This window comes from Arachis ipaensis, chromosome B9 (genome assembly GCF_059453495.1).
Source record: "Arachis ipaensis isolate K30076 ecotype BB chromosome B9, ASM5945349v1, whole genome shotgun sequence".
Lineage (NCBI taxonomy): Eukaryota > Viridiplantae > Streptophyta > Magnoliopsida > Fabales > Fabaceae > Arachis > Arachis ipaensis.
The window spans coordinates 98,866,865-98,893,948 of NC_142444.1; the positions used below are offsets into that span (position 1 = coordinate 98,866,865).

Consider the following 27,084-nt stretch of genomic DNA (forward strand, 5'->3'; position numbering starts at 1 on the left):
CATCACAGTGCCGCCACATCTCTCTCTCTCTCCATTATCCATCGCCGAGGTAACCTCCATCTCCGCGGTTCCACCTCTCTCTTCCCCCCTCCGCGAACCCAACACCTACGAACCCTAGCACCGCCCAGGCCGTCGTGACACCTCCTTCCTTCGTCCCTCCTCAATCTAGTCGTTCACCCATGCTCGCCATCAATTCTCCCATTGAACACAGACCGCCGAAGCCGGCCTCTTTTCTCCACAAGCTCGCTGCCGCCGCTGATTCGCCACCGCATGCCCCATTGTCCCAACCACCGGTGAGCTTCCCATTTTTCTTCTTCTTCCCCTCTCTCCTTTCCTCCACTGTGACAAAGGTCGCGACCTCTATTTCTGTTCCTGCAGCTACCAGCGTCAGTGACAACCACAGCCACTACCTTGTCGCTGTCGCTGCTTCCCTCACCACCATTTTCCCTTCCCCGTGGTTCTACTTCTCTCTCACAACTCCAAAACTCTTTCTCTATCTTTTTCTTTTTTTTATTTTATAATTGTTTTTGTTAGGTATAATTTGGTAATAAAATTTAAGATTTAATTAAAAAGGACAATTTTAAAACCACGTTAAATTTTAGAGACAATTTTGTATGCAAAAAAAGATTGAGGACGAAAAAAATTTTTTGCCTATACCTTAGGGACCGAAATCGTACTTAACCCTTAAGATATTTTATTCAATAAGGATAAAATAGATATTGTCCATATTTAGGATAATAAACACAAGAAAGGGAATTTCCCAAAAGCACAAACATGAGCTAAACCAGAAGCAAAATTAAAGAAGAAGAAAATGGGAACATTAGGGAAGGAAACATCAAGGCAGGTGAGATTGCATGTCTTGTAGGAGCTTGTTAGAAGACTCTAGAATCTGTGTTGTCTCCTCAGAACAGTTTTCGAATGTGAATCAGTTTTTTAACTTTCAGATTTGCCAGTATCTACAAATCATGTTTATTGCTCCTGCTTCTCTTTAGCTTTCCAGCGCTATCCTTCCATATCTGTCAAAAGGAGAGAGTCTCATCTCTAGAAATCAGCCTAGGTAGTGAACTTCTTGCCCGTACTTCTATTAATTTTGAACAAAAGAACAAACAGTGAATGATGATTTCAGTTCCAGACTACAACGATGGTAGAGGGGGAATGGTCGGAATACGACAATGGAGGTTTTAGAGGACCAGTAAATTCTCATGCAAGCATCGCTAGAGGAAGAATTTGATTCTAGGGACTAGGAACAATTTCTAGAGTTTTGTCCAAGTTTGTTTGTGTTACAATAATTTTGAGCAAAGTTCAATAAGAGAATGGTAAATATGGTAGGCAACTTGGTAACTTGAACTAGCTTCATATTTTTCACTTTTAGTTTTGGCCCAAATTAAATAATCATCTCCTTCCTTAATATTTCTTAACAGAATACAGTTAGCCATATATAGAGAGAGAAACGTTGCTGATTAAATCCTTATTTCACTAATTGCTTGGCAAAATTAGTTCATTCACCCACTCTATAGCAAGATTTTATTGGTTGATGACTGAATTGGGGAAGACAAGAAACGAATGGGAAGGAGCTACCCATAGGTCCTGGAAGACTTTGACACTGTTTCCATTGGCAATTCTCCAACACAAGCCTTTTTCCAAGACTTTTTGGCCTTTAGCAGGCTTTTCCAGCCCCAAAAAGGTTAGTTTTTTATCTCTAACACTACTGTATCAATAGTACTTGCCTTTTAGAATTTTAGAATAGTGATTGTAGCTGAGTAGCTAGTTTCCAACACTATTTAGCTAGTTTCCAACACAAGTCTTCCTTCCTTCTTTGCTCTAGACATAGCATTCCAACTAATCCAAACCATCTTTCTTTGTATGTCTTTCTGATCCCACCAAAATTAAGAGAGAATATTGTGGATCTCATTAATAAGAGTGTCTGAAAGTCTGAAACAAGACAGAGAGTAGATAAGAATGGCCTCTTCCACTGCCTTAATGAGCACATGTCTTCCTGAAGTAGACAATAGATGGTGTTTCCAACCCTAGACTTTTTATCTCACACTCTCTTTAATAGCCCCAAAGTTTCTCTCTTTGAGCGATTAATCGTTGAAGGGATCCCTAAGTATTTATCCTGGGCTCCTATATGTTTAAATGATTGATGAAAGAGCATCTTCTATTTACTTGAATACCTAAGATGAGATGATTTTGATCTTTCTTGTTCAACAGAAAAGATAAACTTTCTGCACAGAATAAGAAAAGATATGGCAATAAAGAATCTTCTTGTCGGAATCTTCTATTTAGCTAGAAAAATCCAAAAGACTGACCTTCAACAACAACAGAGTAAGAAAATATAGTCACCACCTCCTATATCCAACCTATCTCTATCTAGGGTCAAAACCAAACTTTTCTAGCATGAACCATAAAAAATGTCATTCCACTCTATCATAAACTTTACTCATGTCAAGATTTAGGGCCATTTCAGTATTTAAGCCTGTCTTCTTGGTTTTCAAATAGTGCATGCAATCGTGAGCTATAAGGGCATTATTACTAATTAGCTTTTCTTTCAAAAAAGAGCTTTGATTAGGGCTAATTACTTCATTCATAATTTTTTGTAGCCAATGAACAAGCACTTTAGAAATGAATTTATAAACCATATATGCTAAACTAATAAGTCTGACCTGTGATGTGTTCTTAGCATTTGGTCCTTTGGGATTAAGCAAATTTGCGTGTGGTTGAAGCCTGTCAGCATTCTACCTCCAACAAAGAAGCTTCTCACTACTTTAAACACATCCCCCGGCTACTATATCCTAATAGTAATGAAAGAACTTCGCTGTAAAACCATCCTCCCCCGAAGCACTTTTAGGGTTAACACTAAAAACAACTCGCTTGACCTCTTCTATTGAAATTGGCGGAAGCAAACTTCTATTCATAGCTAGGGTTACTTTGGCATTAAAATCTTTGAAATCCAATTTTGGATTAGCTGAATTAGTAGAAGAAAAAATACCTCTAAAATAGTCTTCTATAACCAAGGCAATATCAGCTTAAGAAGTGGCATAACTCCATTATTCCTTTCTAATTTCCATATTTTATTGTGGCAAATTCGAGATTGGAAAGACTGATGAAAAAATTTAGTGTTCTTATCTCCTTCTTTTAGCCACTTTACCCAATTTTTTTTTCTCTCCAATAACTTTTTTTCTCTAACATATGCATCCTCTAGCATATTTTCCAGCTCATCAACCTCAATCTCTCCATTAGTCTCTATCTCCCTAAGCTCTTCTAACTTTTTGAGAATCTCTTCTATTTTGGCTTTGTAATTAGATTTTGAAACTTGTTGCCACTGTACAAGTCTATGGCTACAAAGTTTTAATTTTTGGGATAAAATAAACATACCTGAACCTTAAAAATTAGAGTGAAGGGATTTCTACCATGAGTGAGGATGAGTGGTTGCTAGTCGCCGATCCACCACCATGAGTGACTGTGACTATGTGAGAGGCTACTTATTATTAATATTAAAGGGGAAAAAAATTGTATATATACTATTATATTTTATATCTTTTTAAATTAATATTAACCTAATTAGATAATGAGTTTGATTTGAGTTATACGATCTCATAAACAATATCCGAATTAATTAAGGTCGAATTTAATCGAGTCTAAACTGATTGTACTAAGTTATATGTTGGATACAAAATCAATATAATCAAATCAAGTCAATACCTATCAACACTCAAAGATTGAATAGCAATAAAAAAAATTCACTTTACGCATGGTAAAAAGAAAACTAACAAGAAAATAAATTCAGAAAAATAAATGATAAAAAAATTAAAAATAATAAACATATTTATTTTTATTATTTTGCTAACTAATATGTTTAAAGTAATAATTTATCGATTGGTTTCAAAATATTTCTTGTTTTATTTGAATTTTTATTATGACGAATCAATTATGTCGGGTGAAAGGCCGGGGCAGGAATGCAGTAGGCGGTGGTCCGGTTAACAAAGAGAATAGAAAGTCTACGGTTGGTAAAACAATATCCAACAAAGACCCCACTCATCTTCTCTTCGTCCTTGACCTTAGTTAGAAATTGGTGTCAAAGCCTGTCCTCAAGCACAGAACGGATACTGGAAGGTGAACGAACAACAACCATTTTCGTCTTTCCAATAGCTAGTGGAAAGTCGAAAAGGCCGGTATGAAATCCTCTTGATGCAAGGATCGGAAATGACTAATAGAATCAGGTGCACGGAGTTGGATTCCCATGGGCGCAAGCTAGGGGCATTACTTATCTAAATGATCATCTTTGACGAGTGGGAGTGTTTGCGAGACCGTCCGGCGAAAACGCCGCAGGCGCGAAGCGTGGTAGGCCTGTGTCGGGGGAGCATAGCATAGGTAGGAAAGGGAGCCCGGACGGTGGAAGAGCCTGGGGGGCCGGGTCATTTGACGAAAATGGAAGGATTTTCCCCTATTAGATTAGAGAAGGCCCTCCGAAGGGAAGTGCGTTAATTCTTGGAAAAAGGAATAAGGCACTCAGACATAAAAAAGAGGGCTACTTCACTATGAATGGTAACATATGAATTGAGACTAATGCGACAGGTGTCAATTACCAAAAAGGACTCGACCACTAACTCAGTCCCGCGGGACATTTCTAACACAAGGCCGAAGATGGATGCGAAGAATCAGGCAGGCTTTTCTACTATTCGCTACCCACTGACAGCCTTTATCGAGCTTTCCAGGCTCTTGTCTTTCTACGAGACTCCACGCCCTATCTTTCATATCATCTCTCATATCGGCTCAGCTGACTTTTCCTTGATGTTCAGGGTCTGTAAGCATACTCTCTCTTTATAAGAGCTCTAGATAGCATTCCAATTCGTTTTCAAGATATCATATGGAGATTCGTGTGCATCTATTTCGGGGTTCTTTTTTGGTCCATTTATATGGATTCTGCGTTGTGTCCGCATTAGTTCGAGGAAGAGAAGCATGTACTATTCTATTCTATGGTGATTAAAGATCTCATTCCTATTCAAGTGGTTTGGACCAAGTTGGAGCTCAGAGCACTCTCAAGTGAGTTGGCAGGGATAGGGTCTTCTATCAGGACTCGCAGACAACTTCCATTGCCTTCCAGGCAGAATGAAAAAGCTATTTAAGTTCCAAAGGGACTATCTTCATTGTAAAGAAGCTATCCTTTCTTGCGTCATCAGCTTGATATCAGAATCGCTGAACGTACAACTTGTGGTACGGACTGCTCTTCCTGCTGCTCACTGCAAATGTGAAACTTGCATACCTCATTGGTGGGGGAATGAAATAAAAAAGAATATATAGACTTGTAGAGACCCTCTATGTAGTTGTTTATCTGAGGCAATCGATCTACATCTTTCCTCATAGCCCTGGGGGTCTCGATCTCCTACGTGCGAAATCTGAGGGACTACTTCCTATGAAGATTCTCTTTGGTCTAATTTCACGCCTTATGACGAAAGGAGAGTCGGTCATCGCTGATGGGTAGCGCAAAAACAAAGAGATTGATCCAAAAAAAAAAGAGATTTAATAAGAACGCATTTCTATTCATTTTACTTTTGGTGGTCTTTCTTTTGGCCGACTCTTCTTCCTGTTTTATTGATCTCAAATTTTTAAACTTTTGAAAATATGATTAATTTATAAAAATAGACTATATTTTCAACTAGATAAAATAGTAATATGTTAGACTAATTCATTTTTAAAATATATTTTTAATATTATATTTAAAAATATTTTTCTCTTACTAATATTAATAGTTCACTAGAACATATTTGTTAAATTAACATAAAATTTTATATAAAATTACACAAATAAAATTTTTCATTTTTAATTTATTTTATCAAAATCATCTACTATTAAATTTTAATTTCTCTGCAAGTAAATATGTATAGGCCTTTGTTCGATTGATCCACTTTTAAGATATACCTTCAAAATCATTTATCAAAAATAAAAAAATTATACAATGCTAAGATTTGTCGGATGGAGACATATTTGTTCTACACATATATAATGTACAATGTCATCACATCCCATTTGATATCATTTCTAGTCACTAGCCCATTTTCATATCCATCTCTCTTTATCTTCTTCTCTTCTTCCTATTGACACACAAGTGTTTTAACTTGCTCTCGGACTCTCGTCACTTGAATTGTTTTATTTTCAAATATCTTCATATTTTTGCATTGCCAAATAGGCCAAACCATAATTGTAAAAATTAAATTGAATTGATTGGTTCAATCGAAAAATTAACGAATCAAACTTTGAACTAATTTGATCCAGCTCTAAGATCGTTTAAGATTAAAAATTGGCGTGAAACCGATTAAAATTGACAAAAACCGGTATAAACCGATCAACAAAAAAATTTCAAAATTTTAGAAAGTAGGATTCAAACTCAAGGTTTTCGGATTGCACAATATTCAGCTTGCCACCAAACTGTGATGCTTCTTAATAATAAATATGTTATTCAATTGATATATAATAAAAAAGTATAGTTAAATTATTTTATATTTTCTTAATTTTATACTTACTTTTAAATTAATTATATTTTTTAATTATGAATTATTATTATTATAAATATAAATTTTGTTAATCTCCTACCAAAAATAACAAATATTTTTATTAATTATAAAATAATATTTTTATGATTATATGATATTTATTAATGTTATTTTTTTCAATAATTGCACATAGTATATAATAATATAACAGATATAGAATAATCAATTAATTCTTAAAATTTAAAAAATAATAGTTACTTTGGTATAAAAATAAAATAAAAAAATATTTATTATGGAAGAAGAAAATATTAAAATTTTATATAATTATTTAATAATAACCGGATTAATTTTTTTTTTTCAAAGTTAGGAGAGAGACTCGAACCCAAAATTTTTAGATCAAGATGGAGAGATTATACTATTTGAGCTATAACTCGTTGACTGCCAAAACAAGTATTTAGGCCTTCTAGCAGTGGTCAATAGGTAAAAAAAAAGGAGAAATTTAATTTTGTCAAAGACAAGGTTTTGCAAAAACTCCAGCATTGGAAGCGAGCTTTGCTTTCAGCTAGTGGCAGAGAGGTTTTAATAAAAGCAGTGGCAACTGTAGTGCCTCTCTACACATTGAGCTATTTTAAGCTTCCCGATACATTATTAGAGGACATCCAAAAGTCAATAATGCAGTTTTTCTGGGGCCAAAGGAACGCAGAGAGGAAGATCCAGTAGATTAATTAGCGGATTGCTTGTAGACCAAAGAACCAGGGTGGTCTAAATTTTAAGGATCTCAGGGCTTTTAACTTGGCTATGTTAGGAAAATAGGGATAGATGTTGATCTCTCGGCCTCACTCCCTAGTTTACAAGGTCTATCAAACCAGATATTTTAAATTTTCAACCTTCCTACATGCAGAAATAGGTAATAATCCATCTTGGGATTGGAAAAGTATTCTAGAGGGCAGAAAAATTTTAGAGAAAGGCATTTTTTGGAAGATTGGAAGGGGACATTCAGTTAAAATCTTAGAGGACAACTGGATAAAGCAAATTCAACCAAATGAAATTCAAATTCTCAACCATTCACACAATCACCCAATTTGGGTTTCTGAACTACTCCTACCAGATCAAAATTGGAATCAAGAGCTAATCACCTCAACATTCACACACAGAGTAGCACAAGCAATCATAAACACAACCATCAGAACAGCAGAAGATATGGTTACCTAGAATAAGGAGAAGAGTGAATGCTACTCAGTTGCCTCTGGACATACGTTGGCATTTCAGTTCTACCATGCACCAGTTGAGTTTTTGCCGGAACAATGCAGAAGGAGAACAATCTGGAGTTCAATTTGGAAGTTAAAATGCCACAGAATTAGAAACATGGACAACCCAAGAAATTAGAAATGCTTGAAAAATAGCAAGCCTTCCCTGGACAACCCAAGAAATAGAAACATGGAGATGGTGGTTATAGCTCCAAGAACAACTCAGAGAGAGAAGGCAAATGAAAAAGAAAACTCATTTGGTAGCAATACTAACCTGGCAGATTTGGAAGACGAGAAACTTGAGAATCTTTGAAACCAAAGTCATTTCTACTCAAGAAGTAGTAGCTATTGCAAGATCTAGAACTATAGAAACAGTGGCTAACCTCCATTGATGAAGCTCCAGAACGACGCTGCATTCTCGAACAACTCTTCCCTTTATTCACTTTACTCTTTTCACATTCTTCAGTAACATTTCTTGTCTTATTTAGGAGATCATCTTTAGAACTTTTATTTGGTTGGGGAATACCCGTTTTTCCTTGGCTGTAAGCCCAAAATGGGCCTTTTATTTTATTACATGAATAAAATCTGCCTTTGGATAAAAAAATAACCGAATTAATCGGTTTAACCAATGACTTACTGGTTAAACCAATGAATTAGTGAACCAATAGTCTGACTAATTCGATCACCGATTCGGTTTTGACAACAATGGACCAAACAATACAAAGAAGATCATACATCACTTATTCTTTTTCGTATTCCTAGTATTATGTTGCATTCAATTAGGGCCGAGCTAGATGAAATATTAGAGGGGAGCCAAAAATATTTACATAATAAAATAAGACTAAAATAAATTTTTAAGGGAGTCTAAATTGAAATTTACATATAATTTACATGTAAAAAATTACTATTACGGGGCCATTTACAAGACATCTATTATAACTATCATAGTTTAGAAGAAAAAATGCAGTGCAGAAATAAATGAATTTATTGTCTAAGGCTCTTCACCACATAGCACGCGTAATGCATCACATTGATTTATCATTCTTCTGTTTAGTTGCTTATCTTTAGTGTTTAGCCTGTCTAACATCACGAACAAGCTAGCATCTCTAGGTTTAATAACTTCAATCCTCTGGAAATATCATCAAAGATATACTTCATGGTTGACACGTCATGTAGCTTTTCCATCACTGTGTCATTGAATGATTTGAAACCATACTTCCTACTTGAGTTGTGGGTCCATGCTATGTTGATTTCATAACCTGCACAAAGGAACAAACTTTCTAACATGTTACTTACCTCACCAATTTGTGCTCTTTCCCTCAAAATTCTCTCCACTATTAAAGGTTTGAGACCCATAAGGAATCAATTCATACACCAAAATTTTCAATTGTGCTTTTTTCTAACTTGAGATCTTAAAAAACCTTGAAAATTTCTCTTCTAGTGTTTTATCTTTCACCTTCCTTCCAAAGACTTTTTTTTCCGTCACCCACACATATTCTCTATCTTTCTACACTTATTTGTTTATATAGCTCATTACCACTTGTAAAGATTTGCAATCTTCTTCTAAAGACCATTTGAGCCCCTAATAATTTTGCTCCTCCATCAGAACTCTCATATCGCTATTATAGTATGAGCTTATTACCCTCTTCCATAGTGTCTCACATTCATCCGAAAATCTCTACCACCATTTGAATAACATTGCTAAATTTTTCATTTCTAAGTCTCCTACTTCCAATCCATCATGTTCCTTTGGCTTTTAAATTATACTCATTCTTATTGTTGGCATGACTTATTCAAATGAGAGGCATACAATTCAAATATTTGTGTTGAGCCAAATTAACTTTTTAATGAAGCAAGCAATGGCACACTTTTCTTGCATCAAAATAGCACCTATACCAATCCCAAAAGCATCACACTCGATCTTAAAAGTTTTATCAAAGTTATGTAAAACAAGAATAGGGACAGAATATAAATAATCTTATAAAGTATGAAATACAATTTCTTATTCTCTTTTCTATTTAAACCAAACATCTTTTTTGATATCCTCTGTAAGAGGTGTAGCAATTGTAAATTTTTTTTTCACAAATCTCCTGTAAAACCCAGCTAAACCATGAAAACTTCTTACCTCAGAAGTACTCTTAGACATTGGCCATTCTCGAATAGCCTTCACATTTTCCTCATCAACTTCACTTCCACTCACACTCACAACAAAATCAAGAAACACAACTCTATCAATACAAAATGTGCAGTTTTTAAGATTGGCATATATGTTCTCTTTTCGAAGTACTTCCAAAACAGCGAAAATATATGACAAGTGGTCATCCAAAAAAATGTTATAAATGAGAATATCATTAAAATAAACAGCAACAAATCTACCCAAAAAATCTCGCAAAATATTGTTCATTGGACGCATAAAGGTACTAGGTGCATTAGTTAATCCAAAAGACATTTCTAACCACTCATATAACCCATGCTTTATTTTAAATGCAGTCTTTTGAAAGAGAATTATTGTTGGTCTAGAATCTCTCAATAGAAAAGAACTTCATTGTAAGCATAGTCCCAAACCAACGAATAACCCTCAATCAAAGTTTAATGTGGTTGTCACAAGTATAAACCCTAATAAAAATTGAGAGTATTTAAACCTCGGATCGTCTATCAAGGAATTGCAATGAAGTGCTCAATTATTGGCTATGAAGAAACAAGGGGGGTTTTGATGGAAATTGACAAGAAAATATAAAAGCAAGAAAGTAAATAAGCATGTAAGAAATTATATAAGAAGAAAATAAAACAACAAAAATGAAAATTAAATGGCAAAAAGAACTCTTGCCTAAGGCATAGAAATTGAGATCATCATCTTTGTCTAACAACCATATATTGACAATTATGAGGGACCAACCCATCAAGTCTACTTCTATGCTTAGAGTATGTCAAATAGGCTTGATCAACATCAACCCATAAGTTCCAATCTAGCTACTAATTGACTTAGTAGTAGGCTAGTGTCAATGGGTATCAAATTGACCAACAAGGGTTCCCAAATCACCAATCCAATTAGACCCAATGACTCAAGGTCACTCAACTCCTTTAGCCTAGGCCAAGAGTATAGAAAAATACTCCATAACTATTGAAAACATTTCATCAAATACCTAGAGTGCAATAAAAGTAAACCTCATAAATTGCAGGAATTAATGAAAACTATAACACAAATAAGAAATCAACAACGGCAACTAAGATAAACATAAAAAGACATGGAAACATAAAATTGCATTAAAAAGAATTGAAATTAACAAGAGAGTTCATAAACTAAATTGGCAAAATATAGGAATTAACAAGAAAAACTATTATTAAGACAATAGAAAAAGGGAATGTAAAGGGAATCAAACTAAAACAAGAATTAAAACTTAGATCTAAGAAAATTTGACCTAAACTACTCAAAATTCTAGAGAGAAGTTAGAGCTTCTCTCTCTAGAATTCTAACCTAAAACTTGGCTAAAAACTAAACTATGACTACTTGGTTCATTCCCCCCAATCCTTGGGTTCAAAAGCATCAGAAATCAGTTGGATTTGGGCCTGGATGGCTCAGAAATTGCCCCCAGCGTATTGCCTTTAAGTTGGTCACGTGCCGCTTGTCACGCGTACGCGTGGGTGACGCGTACGCATCGCCTGGCAGATTTCCTTCCCACGCATACGCGTGGGCCACGTACACGCATCGCCATGAATTCTACAAATCCCCATTTCTTCATGAATTCTCCACTTTGCATACTTTTCTCTTCACTTTTTCCATCCAATCCTTGCCCTATGAACCTGAAATCACTCAACAAACATATCAAGGCATCGAACGGAATTAAAGTGAATTAAAATTAGCAATTTAAAGGCTTAAATAGCATGTTTTCACTCTTAAGCAAAATTCATTGAATAGAATGTGAGATAACTTGATAAAATCTCCTAAATTCAATACAAGATAAACCACAAAATTGGGGTTTATAAAACATCCCCACACTTAAACTAAGCATATCCTCATGCTAAACCAAGAAAGAAAAGAAAGGGGTAATAACATTTATTCAATGCAATCTATCTACATGAATGCAACTAAATACAAAATGCTTCTACCTACTTGGTTAAAAGTGAATCGACCTCCAAGAACACATATGAACATGTAGGGCAAACATAGTATGATGATTCATGAATTCCACCAATTCAAATATCAAATGAAGTATAAACGAACTTGCAAGAAGAAAGCTCGTGAAAGCAGGGAACAAGGAATTAAGCATCGAACCCTCACCGGAAGTGTATCCGCTCTAGTCGCTCAAGTGTATAGGGTTGATTCACTCAATTCTCCTCTAATCATGCTTTCCAAGATTTATTTTTCATCAAAAAATCAACAATTATTCAATGCATGCATACATTTATCATGAGGACTTATCTTTAGGTCGTAATGGGGCTAGGGTAAAGGTAGGGGTGCATATGGCCAAGTGAGCTTGAAATTTGAATCTTTGATTAACCTAAGTTTTCAGCTAACACAAATAACAACCTATACAATTCAAATATAAACCTAACTACCCATTTATTCACTTCTTCACACACTAATGCATTCTCTTTCAATTCACAACTCATATGCATTGATTATTATTGACTTCACATTGGGGTATTTTGTCCCCTTTTTATTGCTTACTTTTTCTCTTTTTCTTTTCTTTATTTTTATTTTATTTTATTTTATATTTTTTTAATAACATAATATATACAAAAAGAATTAATACATATGGTTTATATTATCAATACATGAGTGTGTACCCAATTCCTGATATCTTCAATAGAAAATACAAAAACACACTTTTACCTCTACCAATGTTCCCAAACTTCCCTCCCACTTAAATGATATACACTCTCACTAGCCTAAACTAATCAAATATCCAAATTAGAGGACATTTATTGTTTTTCACTTAGGGGTAATGATGTGCTAAATTAAAGAACAAAAGGGGATTTAACATAGGCTCAAAATGGGCTAACAATGGTAGATAAAAGGGTAAGGCTATTTGGGTAAGTGAGCTATTGAAATAACGGCCTCAATCATATAAATGCATTCATACACAAAATAATGGACATATAGAATCAAACAAATCAAAGATTACAATCATAGAAAGAGAATAATACACACAAGAATGAAAATAATGGTTATCTGATGTAACCACCCAATTAGGCTCAAAACTCACATGCTTATGTGTTCTTAGCTCAAAAATATGTTCCAAAATTAATTCCTTCAAGCAAGTTCAACACACAAATTTTTTTTATTCAAATTGGTAAGGTACCCTAAAACAGTTTCTTGGAAAAGAAATCATCACTCTAACCAAGTAGTCCTAACATAAAAATGGGTAGAATATGTACAAACTCTAACTATCATGTAATCTATCATGCAATACAACAACTAGCTAACAAAGACGATTAAGAATTGGTGTTGGAAAAGGAAGTAGTTACCCACGGTAGTCGGTCCTCGACCTCCCCACACTTAAAGATTGCACCGTCCTCGGTGCATTCAAAGATGAGCAAGGGGTGGGACGGAAAGTCGGACTCCTCCAAGGTGGATTTTCACAACTGATGAGCTTCTACAAAGGATTGTGTGGAGAGACTTGTTTAGAAGCCTTTTTCTTTCCATTCTAGGTAGCTAGCCTGGAAGGAGAGAAAAAGAAAGAAGATTAAGCCCACAAACAAAGATATCAAAACAAATAGAACATAGGTGGGTGCTAGTGCCAAATAAGAGTAGGGTTCTCAACTACATGGTAGCTACAACATGTAAGTGAGAAAGCAATATAAGCGAAGGGCATATCAACTAACACTTGATGCAAGAGTAAAATCAAAGCATAAGTAAATCGCATGAAGAGAACACTCGGAAGCATCAAGTTTAAATAGGAAAGAGTGGGTCAGGAAAGACAATATGAGTTCATATCAATGCACAAAGACTACAAGTGTCATAAAAAATTGAGCATTGACCTAAAAAAAATTCATCACCCATCAATGCCAAACAATATCAAACAAGTCACAAAGTACCAAAATGATCCAAGAAACTCTCAACAGTTGAGTGGAAAAATTCAACACCAACAGTAAGATAGCAAATATAGGAAAGAAAATAAAAACAAGCTACAAAGACAAAGTTAAAATGCAATAAATGAAAGTATGCAAATGCAATAAACAGAAGGGAATGAAAGAGAATAAAGATGAGAAGTGAAACTTTGAAAGGAGGGAGAAGAAGAAAGTAAGAAAGGAAGAGGAATGAGTAGGAAATAAATAAAGAAAGAAGAAGTAGAGAGGAGGAACAGGGCAGGGAGGTGACCTGGACGCATCAACCACGTGTACGCATGGAAACAAATAAACATTGGTAACGCGTGCACGTCGGCCATACGCACGCGTGAGAGGCGCCAAAAGAAAGTGATGCGTACGCGTAGAGGTGCATCATGCTCCTCGCACCTTAGCCGCATGGTTCCAGCACAACTCTCTGTTTTGGAACCATGTGATGAGCTATATTTTGTCGGTATAGAATTTTCCAATAGGATTATGTCATGAGTATAGTCTAAACCAACAAGCTATAACGCATCAAACATAGAAAATGTGTGTCCACAATTCAAAATCAATAACCGAGAGTATTAGTCCCGAGTCGTTCTCCCTAGGAGTTGCCCTAAGATGCACATCATTGGTTAGGAGTTCTCTTGGTGTTTGAGGTTGAATACGAGAAATGTAAACAAGCTTGCATAAAAGCAGTGAACAAATACAAGTAGGCTAAGGGACACAAGAAATTGAACTAAACAAGGGTGAATGACAATCAATCAATGTAAAAGCCTTGGCTAGGGTTGGGAATTGGAATTCCTATCCTCATTGCCTCCAACAATTGTGACAAGAATTGGTTATTGCTCCACTTAGTTAACCTCTAACTATGAAGAAAAGTCAAGTAGAGATAATCAATTTGAGTCCACAAGTCCTAGTCAAATCCTAAGGAAAGACTAGAGTTAGTGTCATTCAAATCAATTAGCAATTTCTAATTATCAATCAACAAAGGCTTTGACAATTCAAGTATCTCCAATTATCCAACCCCTAAGCCAAGAGTGAAAATCTACTCCATAGCTATAGTTGACATTTTCTCAAACATTTGGTTAACAAGAATGAAAGATATTGTGAAATTGAGAAGAGAATTTGAATTCAAGCTATCTAACACAAGCAATCAACAATAATAAAGCAATTGACAACAATGAACATGAAATTCCTCAATGCATTACTAGAAATCAAAGTAACAAGATCCAAATCTAAGATCTACAATGCTAGAGTAACAAGAACACCAAATTGAGAGTAGAAGAGTGAGGTCTACAAAATAGAACAATGTAGAATTGAAATTAAATTCAGATCTAACCAAAGGATCCAAGTGAAATTTGAATTGAGAAAGCCAAAACCTAGAGAGAAGTTAGAGATTCTCTCTCTAGAAACATGAACTCCAAAACTAACTAACTAAAATATCTAAATGTATGTAATGTGTGAATCCCCTTCAATCCTTGGTCTTTAAGGTCTTTTTCCTCCAAAATTCAGCTCAAAACTGGGCCTGAAGCTCCTCAGAAGTCGCCAGTCACGATTTCACTAAAGAAGTCATGTGCTGAGCATCACGCATACGCATCGTCTAGGTTTTTGCGATCCACGCGTACGCATCAGGCGTGCGTACACGTCGATGAGAATTCTGCCCAGCCACGCGTATGCGTCTACATTTGCGCGCCAATCCCAAATCCAGGCTCCCACGTGTGCGCGTCGATGCCAATGCTCTAAAGCTCCATTTTTCATGCTCCTTCCACTTATGCATGCTTCTTTCCTCTCTTCTAGACCATTCTTGCCCCCTATAAACTCTGAAATCACTCAACAAATGGATCACGGCATCGAATGGTAATAGAGAGAGATTAAAATATAGCTTATTTAGGGCCTAAAAAGCATGTTTTCAATCATCAAGTAAAATTAGGAAGGAGACACAAAACCAGGCATTTTATATGGAAAAGTGTGATAGAATGTTGATAGAACCCTCCAAATTCTACACAAAATAAACCCTAAAATTGGGGGTTCATCACAATGTAGCAGCAGCATTCCAGCACCAAAAATTCACAATTCATGAAACCAGGGCGACGCGTACACGTTGGTCACGCGTACGCGTGAGAGGCCCCGTTTTTTTTTTTCTTTTCCAGGGCATTTTGGCTAGTTTCACAAGCCATTTTTAGTTTGTTTTAGGGTAGTTTCATGCATTTCTTAGGCAATAAGTAAGTAATTGGATGTGAATTTCATACATGCCTTAATTCAATCAAACATTGTTATTTTGATGCATTTTCATAAGAATTATGCTATATTTACTTGTTGGTTATAAATGAGGCAAATTCTTGTGAATCTAGCAAAGCTTTGATGTATTTGTTTGGTTGATGATAGGTGGAAAGAAGCAGAAGAGGAGCAAGGAAAGAGGGCAATGCAACTTTATGCAAGTTTTTGGTGCCAACGTTGGAGGGAACACCAACGTTCCCTCCAACGTATTTTAATACAGTGTGCTTTCTAGAAATTGGAAAAATTTGGTGCTACATGTATGCGTGGGTGACGCACACGCGTTGAAAGGCCAATGTTGGAGGGAGGGTTTGTAGTCCAACGCTGAGGCCAACGTACGCGATGAGACTCCCAAATCTGGAATTGGGAAAATTTGAAGCGACGCGTACGCGTGGATGCGAATTTTGGCCTTGCACGCGAACGCTTGAGCGACACATACGTGCGAAAACCTGTTCAACGCGTATACGTGGTCGACGCGCACGCATGGATGCGCGAACGTTGGAGCTCCAACGTTGAGTCAAACATTGCTGGCAAAGCCCAGAATTCATTTTTTTCAAGCAACGTTTGACCTAACGTTTCTCTACAAACGTGAGCACCAACGTTATGACTAATTCCATTCCAAATTACACCTATGCAGAGTAGAATGTTAGTGCCAATGTCCATTACTAAAGAATCACTCCTAACTGCTTCAGCCAAGGCCCACATCCAAGTACTTGATCCAATTGAAGATGAGAAAGAAGAGTATAAATAGAAGGATTGTTGAAGATTGAGGGAGCTCTCTAAGAGGCCCTTAGGGGGCTCTGGGAGTTCAGAACTCTGCTTTCAATTTTCTCTGCATTTTCCTTTAGTTTTATGTACTTTTTTTTCTGTTAGGGGGTTAGACAGTCAGAAACCCATATTGGGAATTCTCTACGCAATTTTACTTTCTCTGTACTTTCTTTCTGCAATTTACTTCTGCAATGTATCTTTCAATTTCAATTCCATTATCCAGAGCTATGAACAACTAAACCCCTTTCGTTGGATTAGGGAGCTCTATTGTAATTTAATGGATCAATATTAGTTTTCATTTTTTTCTTTCTCTGTCTTTTCTCTTGATCTGCCTAGAAAGAATTCGTTTTTCATTTAATCATTCAATTGTCTTGGGAAAAAAATTGAATGTAATTGGATTCTGTGATAGGCCTGGAAGAGAAATCACAGAATCATGCTTGAATTCTTTCTCACATTAGGATTAGGTTGGGGTTTGGATGGATATCGTGACTTGTAATCCTACCAACACTTTGATCTATGAATGTGTGTGGTATAATCAGTGACCATACCTCATCTCTTCCCATGAGCACTTAAATCAAGGAATTGGGCAATTGTTCATGCTTAGAGAGATTGGATTAACAAGGAATTGGGACCCAATCACCTAAGATTGCCAAGGAGATCAATGAATGCATTGATTGAGGAAGAGATGGAAATGAACTTGATCCGGAGGATTATAACATCTCCTGACCCCAATGAGCTTTCCCCTTTCTGATCTACCCATTCTTTTACATTCTGCCCTTTAATTTGATGCTCAACAATCCCCATTCCCATTTAATTTCTTGCAATTTAAGTTTCTATTCTTTACATTCTGCAATTTACATTCAGTTATTTACATTTCTTGCTCTTTAAGTTTTTCGCCAATTTACTTTCTGCAAACCCAATTTCAAATCTGATTCAGTTCAACTAGAACAATTCTCTACTTAACATTGATCAACCAACCAATCCCTGTGGGATTCGACCTCACTCTTTAGTGAGTTTTTACTTGACGACAATCCGGTGCACTTGCCCGCCGGTGAAAATTTGTTGAGAGACAAGTTTTCGTGATATCAGGCACTCCCATCCACTATACACATACTTAAAACCATACAAAATGCAAAAATAACAAAATCTTTAACTTTTTGAAAATTTCTCAAATACTACACTATGCAATTCAAACAAAAAATGCAATTCAAACAACTAACCTACAACAGGCATAAATTTAATAAAACAAACTAACAACAAAACACTAAAACATGAATGTCCAAAGAAGAAAAATACCTAACAATGGCAACTCAATTCATTCATTGATTATATATAAAAGAGAATTGAAAGAGTTTACCATGGTGGGGTGTCTCCCACCTAACAGTTTTATTTATTGTCCTTAAGTTGGATAATTTGGGGATATCCTTGTTATGGTGGCTTATACTTGAATTCTTCCTTAAATTCCCACCAATGTTTGTATTTCCAATAGCCTCCGGGATCCCAAATTATGCACACCACTCTTCCAATAAATCTCAAGTAAGTAGTACCCCAAGATTGATGATTGTTGATGTATATTTCGGGGTGCTATACTTTGTTTGTCAACACCCTTTCTTCTTGATCTTCATGCTTCCAATTGGGTTACAAACTTATTGAATTCTCCTTAGAACTTCTAATCCTCATTCTATTTTCATTGAATTGAGCTTCACTCCACCCATGAATCCCAAATTCTGAGCATCTTTCCACTATGCACCTTGATTCTAGTTGCCAACCAATATCCAACTTTGTTATACTTTCTAACCTACAAATAGCTCGAAGTTGACCATCCGTTTCTAACAAAGCATATTGATATGGGCCAAGAAAATTAAAGGATGAGATGATTACCCACTCAATTTGTAATTTGGATGGTGACTTAGCAAGGAAGATATCTAATGGCCTTGATAATGTAAGCTTCACTTCCTTTGACTCCTCCTTGATGACTTCCACCTCTTGACAACTTTCTTCAATTCCCACTAGCTTATCAACTTCTTCCAACTCTTCCTCATTGATTAAAATATGTATTGGAGGTTGTGCACATTCCTCCTCAACATCGGTTTCACATCCAACGGAAGAAGCTTCAACAAGATTACCGATGTAACTTCTGATGCACTTTCCTGTAGTAGTACGAAGGTACAAATCTATTCTTCATGAGGCACTTCATGTGATCCCAAGTCTCTATAGGGTGATCATCATTCCTCCGTTTTGTCTTTACTAGTTCATTCTACCAAAGCAAGACATAATTAGAAAATACAACCGCTGCTAAGCGAACCTTCTTCGCTTTTGACTTCTAAGTAATTATAACAAGCAAATATTCTTTCCACCTTACATTCCTACTCCAAATAAACTTCAGGATCGTTTTTCTCTTTAAATGGTGGTATTTTTATCTTAATGGAATTGATATTGCTATATTGACTTTTGTGTCAAGGTGATGTAGCTCCATCAGCGTCATCATCAGAATGTACATGAGTGTGACACCGATTCCTGAAAGCCCCATGTTTAGTACTCTTGGACAATGTCTGTGCCACCTCCTGCCTCCATTCCTCCAATTCATTCAAGCGATTAATTAAGTGTTGAATGACCCTTTGTATCATTTCCATCTCAACTAGAGTAACTTTTGAGTGGCTCGTCATAGCAATGAACCTGCAAAAATATTATAGAAAGGACCACACAATCACTCTCTCATGTGTTTCACTCAAGAATTGTGTAACACCCTACCACACAGAGCCTTACGCTTAAATTGTAAAGCAGAGGTAGCGAGGTATTACGACCTCTAAAAGTAAAAGACGTATACATATATAGTTGAAAAGAATTATAACTAGAAGCCTTGAAGAAGAAGCTAAGCAAAAGCATAGTAGAAAAAAATCGCATCACACTCGCATAACTACATGTAAAATGGGTAAACAAGATTTTAGAGAAAGCGAAAAGCATATATATATACAGATCAGAGTTCCAAAAATACATATATCAAGCTCCAGACTCGACTTGCAAAGCTAAGGCCGACCGGAGTATATATATATATATACAATAATTCTAAAAAGTATCTCAAACTACAAATAAACACATGTTTCACTACAAGGGAAACGGAAATTTGCGGTATTTTTTTGTGGCAGTTTAAAACCGTCGCAAAACAAAATACCAGCGGTTCCACAAGCGTTGCGGGTTAGGGTGTGGAGATTTGATTTTGCGGTAGTTACGAAACTGCTGCTATTTTGGTCAATGGATTTTAAAAAAAATATGCAGCGGTTTCAAAACCGCCGCAAATTTATGTTGGTTTTAAAAAAAAATTGCCAAGGTTCCGAACCGCCATAATTTCGTACACGAGCTTAAAAAAAATTTGCATGATTACCACAATTATTATTACAATGGTTACCATAATTTTCATGATTCTAGTATATATTGCCAAGAGATTAAGAACAATAAATTCAAAGCATTGAATGAAAAAACAATTACTTTTAGAATATTCATTTAGTCTATTTCATTTATCTAATGAAACACCAACTTCAAGGCACTGTTTATTGTGTCTATCATTGCATTGGCCTTTTCAAGATGCCAATCTTTTTTTCCACGGTCTTTGCTGTTTGACTGTTGCATTTCATGCCAATCTAACAAAAATTTGCATCTCATAAGAAGCCTCTTAAGAACATACAAAAATTTCTATCTAATATAGTTGTATTTTGACTTTAAAAGACCACACATCAGTAAAACATGTTGGTTAACATGGAAATAAGCTTACAGTGAACTAATTCTGCCGAAAAGTTCTCCTTGCTGGTTCTTATAAGCTCCTTCATAACCTAAATGCATACTTTGATGTGAGAAACCTTTATTTTTTTAGGGAAGGAAAAAAGTGAGCAACTAAATTAACCAGGCACATCATGTTTAAAGATACAACATATATCAATAATTGATAATGGAATGGTGATGAACACCTACTCAGATACTAAATGTAAAAGACGAGCAGGATTCCAAATGCCATTAAATAATCCATGCCTTAAGTTATCAAAATATAGAGCTCAGACAAGAATATAGCACAATACATAAATGTCACTGTCAAGAATAATGTTGTGCTTTAATGCTTAAAACCAAAGTTTTACATTTGTCTTTACCTTTTAATAATGGAAAAATTATCCATGAAACTAACTAGCAAATAACATCAAGAAAAAAATGAGGCTCTTGATATTTCTTGTCTTTCCATCACAAAATAATTCTATGCATGCAAAAATGCTAAATAATCATACAAGTTAACTAATTCAATAAATGTTAGGAGCTAAATTGACTTTAAAACTTATACTAAGAAATATCTCAAATCAAGGGACCTCTGCCTCAATATTTTTATCCTACAAAGACTAAGCACTACACATACATGTTATTCCATCATAGCTAAGCTTATATATGCAATTCCTCTTTTATGGTTTTTACGTTAAAAAATAAAAAAAGATAACATGTCTAGTGAGACAAACATATATGCACAATATAGATGTAATAAGAAAAATCAATTCCCAAAGGATGGGAAAAAGCATACCATTGTTGAATCCATAAAATGCACTTGTAGGCCAAATCACTTAGCAATCAAATAATAACCAAAATAACAAGAATAAGATTATCTATAAAAAAAGATAAATTTTTGTGTTAGAGTAAAAACAGGAGAGAAAATTCATTCCTTAGATTTTAGCTTATGATGCTTGACAGAGCTAGATGTCACGCGTCCATACCCTTTTGTATCTACGAATAAAATAGAGCCAATAACTTTTGACCAATAGTTGACCAAATCACACAACTTTTAATATTCTGTTAGCTTTTGCAGACATGAATTCATATACTTTGCACCCACATTCACAAATTAACAAAGAACATGTAGACATGAGTCTTTATACTTTACAACCTTTTATAAGTGTTGGCTACATGTTATGCTCATAAAATTAAACAAAAAACTAACTGTAACCTCATTTTTTCCGCTAAACTCGCCTAAAAGAGAATCGAATTCAATACAAATCTACTAGTCATTTTCACAATAATGCAACCAAGATGGACTTTACATCCAAAGAAAATGAGCCAAACTTTAAGACGTTAATCCATGTTATACTACGTTACAATAGAGGAAGTCAGTATACATAGATTAAACATGAACTCAAAAATAGTCATAATACAAAAAATGAAACAGTTACAAATTAACATAACCATATTGAATCCCAATTTTAACATTTTTCAAGAAATAAATTGAGTAAAGTAAGTAGCTCTTATAGTTAAGGAAACTGTCTGATATACCTTAAGGTCTACATAAGTTCTATGGTCTGCATTCTCAAAAGCTCGCAACTTTACATCACGCCATCTGCATCATGAAAAACATAGTTAGCATCCCAGAATTCCTGTCTATATATGTAGTTGAAGCTGATAAACATCAAACCTTCCAATTCCAAGTTCCTTAACTACCTCCACAAGTGCTTCTACTTCAGATACAGAGAAGGGTCTCCTTGTTCGATACTGTATAAGTTTAGGGCGCTTAGTTGTCTGACTCACAAGATCCGTGGCTAATGTTTCTGGGCTCCTAGGTGGAACAACAACAAGCACTCTGGAATTTGGTGTTGTTATGTTAGCTATAGTGTCAGTCAGAAGTTGTTTGCTTATGGTTACTTTCAACAAAGTTCTCTGTACTTATTGGCAAAGACAAATCCTGTAACCATGAGTTGTCCCTGAATCTTGGATAGGAGTTTCAGGGGATCTAGAAAAATCAAATTATAATATTAATTATTTAGAAAAGGATAAATTGACTAGAGCTAAAGCATAAACAAAATAAATCAGTGATGAAAAAGATATATATATATTTCTTAAGAATTTTTTGTGCTTTCTATTATTAAGTCATCATAAAACTGCTACGACAAAAGAAACCATCTTATCCACTTGGTTTCACCTGATAGGATGAGATGTTTCATAGTGGGAAGGATCGTCGAGACAATCAGCTGGAGAATCTTGAATAGAATTGGGCTCCAGTGTGATACCAAGTTTATTCAACTTTTCTTTACTACATAGACACATCTGCAGTAGAGTTCTATTGTCATCTCTAACTTTTTTACCCTGAACAAGAGCACCAACAAGCATTCCGCTTCCAAATAAAGTCATCACTGCTTCCATTACTGTCCTCTACAAATATTTGCAAAAAATAGAAAATATATTAACAAAAAGAATGTCCTTTGGCCACTTCATTGTGTTGATGAAACTTGATGACAACAATAATATAATTTCTTTTTTCTAATAAAAAATAGAATTGATAATCATACCTTTAATGAACCAATAGTTTCAGTTTTAAGAACATCAATATAAAGCTCTGGTATCTTGAATGACTTAATGCTGAACTTCACTGCATACAAGGTATACACAATCAATTCCTACAGGGTGCAAAGATCAACCAAGCAAACCAAAATTCATATGAACATCAGGCAATAAATTCCATGAGAATCCTTAGACACATGCAATTTTGAAGATGCTATATGGCTAGCTCGATCCATTCCTTTCTCAGGCAAATTAGATACACTATCATTGCTGAATCCTCCATCAGATGTTAGCACCGAACCCCGATCAAAGAATTTTCTCCTCTTGAATAGTGTGTTATGCTGTGATATTTCAAATCTATAACCAATCTTCCTCGTATGGTACAGTGGTTTAACTCCCTCTTCTACAAATAATGTCACTTTTAGTGAAACTGAATCAACCTAACTCATTGACATAATATACATCAGGTAATGACATAATTGATAGCGGATAATTTGTTAAAACCTTACCAGATTTAGAATACTCATACTCCTTCAAATTTGGTGCAGCCTTCCAGTATTTATAAGCTAGCATCTTCCTCAATTTTCGGCGTGCAATGATTTGAAGAGACCTAAAAGCCTTTGACTTGGTGCAAATTAAACTTTTTTGCATCTTAACAGTTTTTCGTCATCATCTCTGAAACCTAACTTAATATCATTCCCATTCCTTGGAAAGGAAATTTTGGAAACAATTTCCTACAATATGGACTATTAACAAAATTTTTAGTGCCGATAAGTGGAGGAGAGTTAACATACAATTCTCCTCTTCATTTGAACGTCTCTAAGTTTTCCCTATTTCAATTACATTATGAAAATAAATAGCTTTATTTTTAGTGACAAACCACAGATCAATATAGAAACTATCATATTGATAGCTAAGATATGGATTCAATCATAAGAATCTATTATCAATGTCAATTTAGAAAAGGTAAAAATGGATACCAAGATCAGATTGCATAGTAACAAAGAATTTTCCATGAGACTCGAGCTGAAGAAATTATGTAGAAAGACAGAGTTCAAGAAAGGCAGAGAATATTATCAGTCATTAAATTGGTGCAAAATTTCATCAGACTAGAGTTCGAACCAAAATAGCAAACAAATTGGAAACAAGCAAAATTAAACTAAATTGATGCAAAGATATTTGATCAAGAAGTAAAATGATTAAATTGAAACAAACATACGAAGACAAAAGATAAAATTAGAACAACAGAAAAAGGGGAAAAAGCAAACTGGGAAGCGGAGAGAGGGTGCGTTCGAGTGCCGCACAATAGAGCAAGGGGGAAGGTTGAAGACGACGACACCGAGACATTCACAGCGGAGGGAGGAACAACGGACATGCCTCTCCACCTTACTTTCGCACGCAGGAGCTATGCAAGAGCTTGAGCAGATCCATGACGAGGAAGGATGTAGCAGCTGCAGCTGATGGACGGAAGGTATACGATGACAAGGAGTCTTGAAACTGGTGATTGGTGCCTTTGTCCCCCTTTGGGTTTGCACGAAAATGAAGATTAATGGCCCTGGCTTCACCCAATTTCAATTATGAATAAAATTGAGCAGCATGTTATGTGTGGCGGTAGATACACAAAACCGCCCCTATCTTGAGCAATCTTTGACAGAGACGAATAATGCATCAAGAACCGCAACTACTCAATGAATTTGCAGCCGTTCGGGAAACACAGGCAATTTTCTGCTGTAATTAGCCCATTTCTGTTGTAGTGTTTCTTCAGGTCAACCTCTAGGAGGGGCACAATACAAAATATATAGCGTGGAGAAATCTAACTACATATACAACATAGCCTAAACACATAATATAACAACTCAAAGGTGACATCTTTTCTTGGACAGAAAATCTCTAGACGCTCAACAAGGTGCCTCTCGACCTGTATCTGAAAATCAATAATATATGTATGGAATGAGAACCAGAGGTTCTCAGCATGGTAAAGGTGCCCGCATAGATAATAAATAATGTCCTGGAAAAGCTAGAGGCATCCTAGAACTCTGATAAATCACTATTTTATGGTTTATCTTGTGCACAATTGAGTGGTTATATCAAGTCATTGCACACTTATTCATACAATTTGCATGATTTTACAATTCCTTTCCAATTTTGTTATATGATTGAAAACTTGCTTCATAAGCCTTTAAATTGTGTATTTTTAATTCTCCTTTATACCATTTGATGCCGTGATCTCTACGTTAAATGTTTCAGGCTATAAAGGGCAGGAATGGCTTAGAGGATGGAGAGGAAGCTTGCAAAAATGGAAGGAACACAAGAAATAAAGGAGACAACCAACGAGAAGTTACGCGCACGCATGGCTCACGCGTGCGCGTGAAGCGGAGTTTACACGGCGACACGTGCGCGTGCCTGATGTGTACGCGTGATACGCGAAGATGACCAGCGACACGTACGCGTGACTGACGCGTACGCGTGACATGCGCTACCTGCAGAAATCACAGAAAATGCTGGGGGCAATTTTGGGCTGAGTTTGAACCCAGTTTTCGGCCCAGAGACACAGACTAGAGCCAGGAGACGAGCAGAGACTCAACACACTTCCTCATTCGCATAGTTTTAGTTTTAGATTGGAATCTTAGAGAGAAATCACACTTCCTCTAGGTTTTCTTCACATTCATAGTTCTAGTTTTTATGCTTTTTATGCTTTTGCTTTGGATATTGAGAAGACTCACTACCTCCATTGAAGTTTCTATTATTCTAGTTTGTTTCCTTATTCCCTTACTCTTTTATTGCCCATTAACCCTATTCAGATAAGGATGTTTATGATTTTGGGATTTATTAATACAAAGAACTATTTTTACCTTTAATTAATTTTCAGTTATTATTTTATTTAGTTTATCATGTCTTCTTCTTATTCCCTTTATATGCCTGTGAACGTTATATTTATGTCAATGGAGTAGACTCCCAACTTGACTTGGAGGTTGATTAAGAGGAGACCCTTGAGTTGAATTACTTAATTTTAATTGGAAGTTGCTGGCCAGCTTTCCAGGCACTAACGCTAATCCTTCCCAAGGGAGAAGATTAGGACTTGTGAATAGAAGTTGGCTTAATCACTTGACTTTTCTTTATTCGGTAAGGGTTAACTAAGTGAAAACAACAACCTCTTGATATTACACTTGGGAAAATCCAACAAGGATAGAACTTCCAATTAATCTACCCCGGTCAAGGCTTTTATTTGATTATATAAATTCTCTCGCTAATTTTCATTGCTTTAAATTACAATCATTTATTTTCCTGTTCTCCAACTCTTAAAATTTCTCGAAAAACTTCTGACTAATAAAATAGCACTCTTTTGTCAACTCGTTGGGAGACGACCTGTGATTTCTACTCCTAGTATTTTCATTCTAATTTTGTGAAAACCCTTTTAAATTGATAAGCGAAATTTTCTCAGTTAAGAACTATACTTGCAACGCTGTTCTTATTATAAATTCTTAATTGGCAATTTTCTGCCCGTTCAATTTTTGGTGCCGTTGCTGGGGAGTTGCAATAGTGTGCTAAATTATTGGTTGGTGTACATATTTTTAATTTTTGCATATTTTATTTTATTTTATTACCATGAGCTGTATGTTTCTTTCATTGAATGACGCGTTCACTGCCTGACCCGAGCTTAGCTGCGTTTGATCCTGAAATTGAAAGAACTATTTCACGTATTAGGCGAGCTCGGCGTAGGTTAGCCTCTGAGGGTGGTGAAGTGGTTACTACCAATTCACCAGTCTCTTCTAAAGGCGAATCTGAAGCACCGTCTGAGGAAGAAACAAGCTCCTTTTCTACTGATTCTATTGATTTACGTGCAGGTAATATAGCGGAGCCCAGAAGGATTACTCTCTAGGAAGAAGGAGCTCCAGACTTTACACTGCAACCGTATCTAGCGCATCACCCAAATCTGGCTGCAGAATTTGAAC

At 35.7% G+C, this 27,084-nt stretch overlaps 1 pseudogene; it reads right to left on the reverse strand.

The window, feature by feature from the left end:
- Positions 1 to 173: 173 nt before the first annotated feature.
- Positions 174 to 24,506, reverse strand: LOC110266882 (telomere repeat-binding protein 3-like; annotated as a pseudogene).
- Positions 24,507 to 27,084: the final 2,578 nt, after the last annotated feature.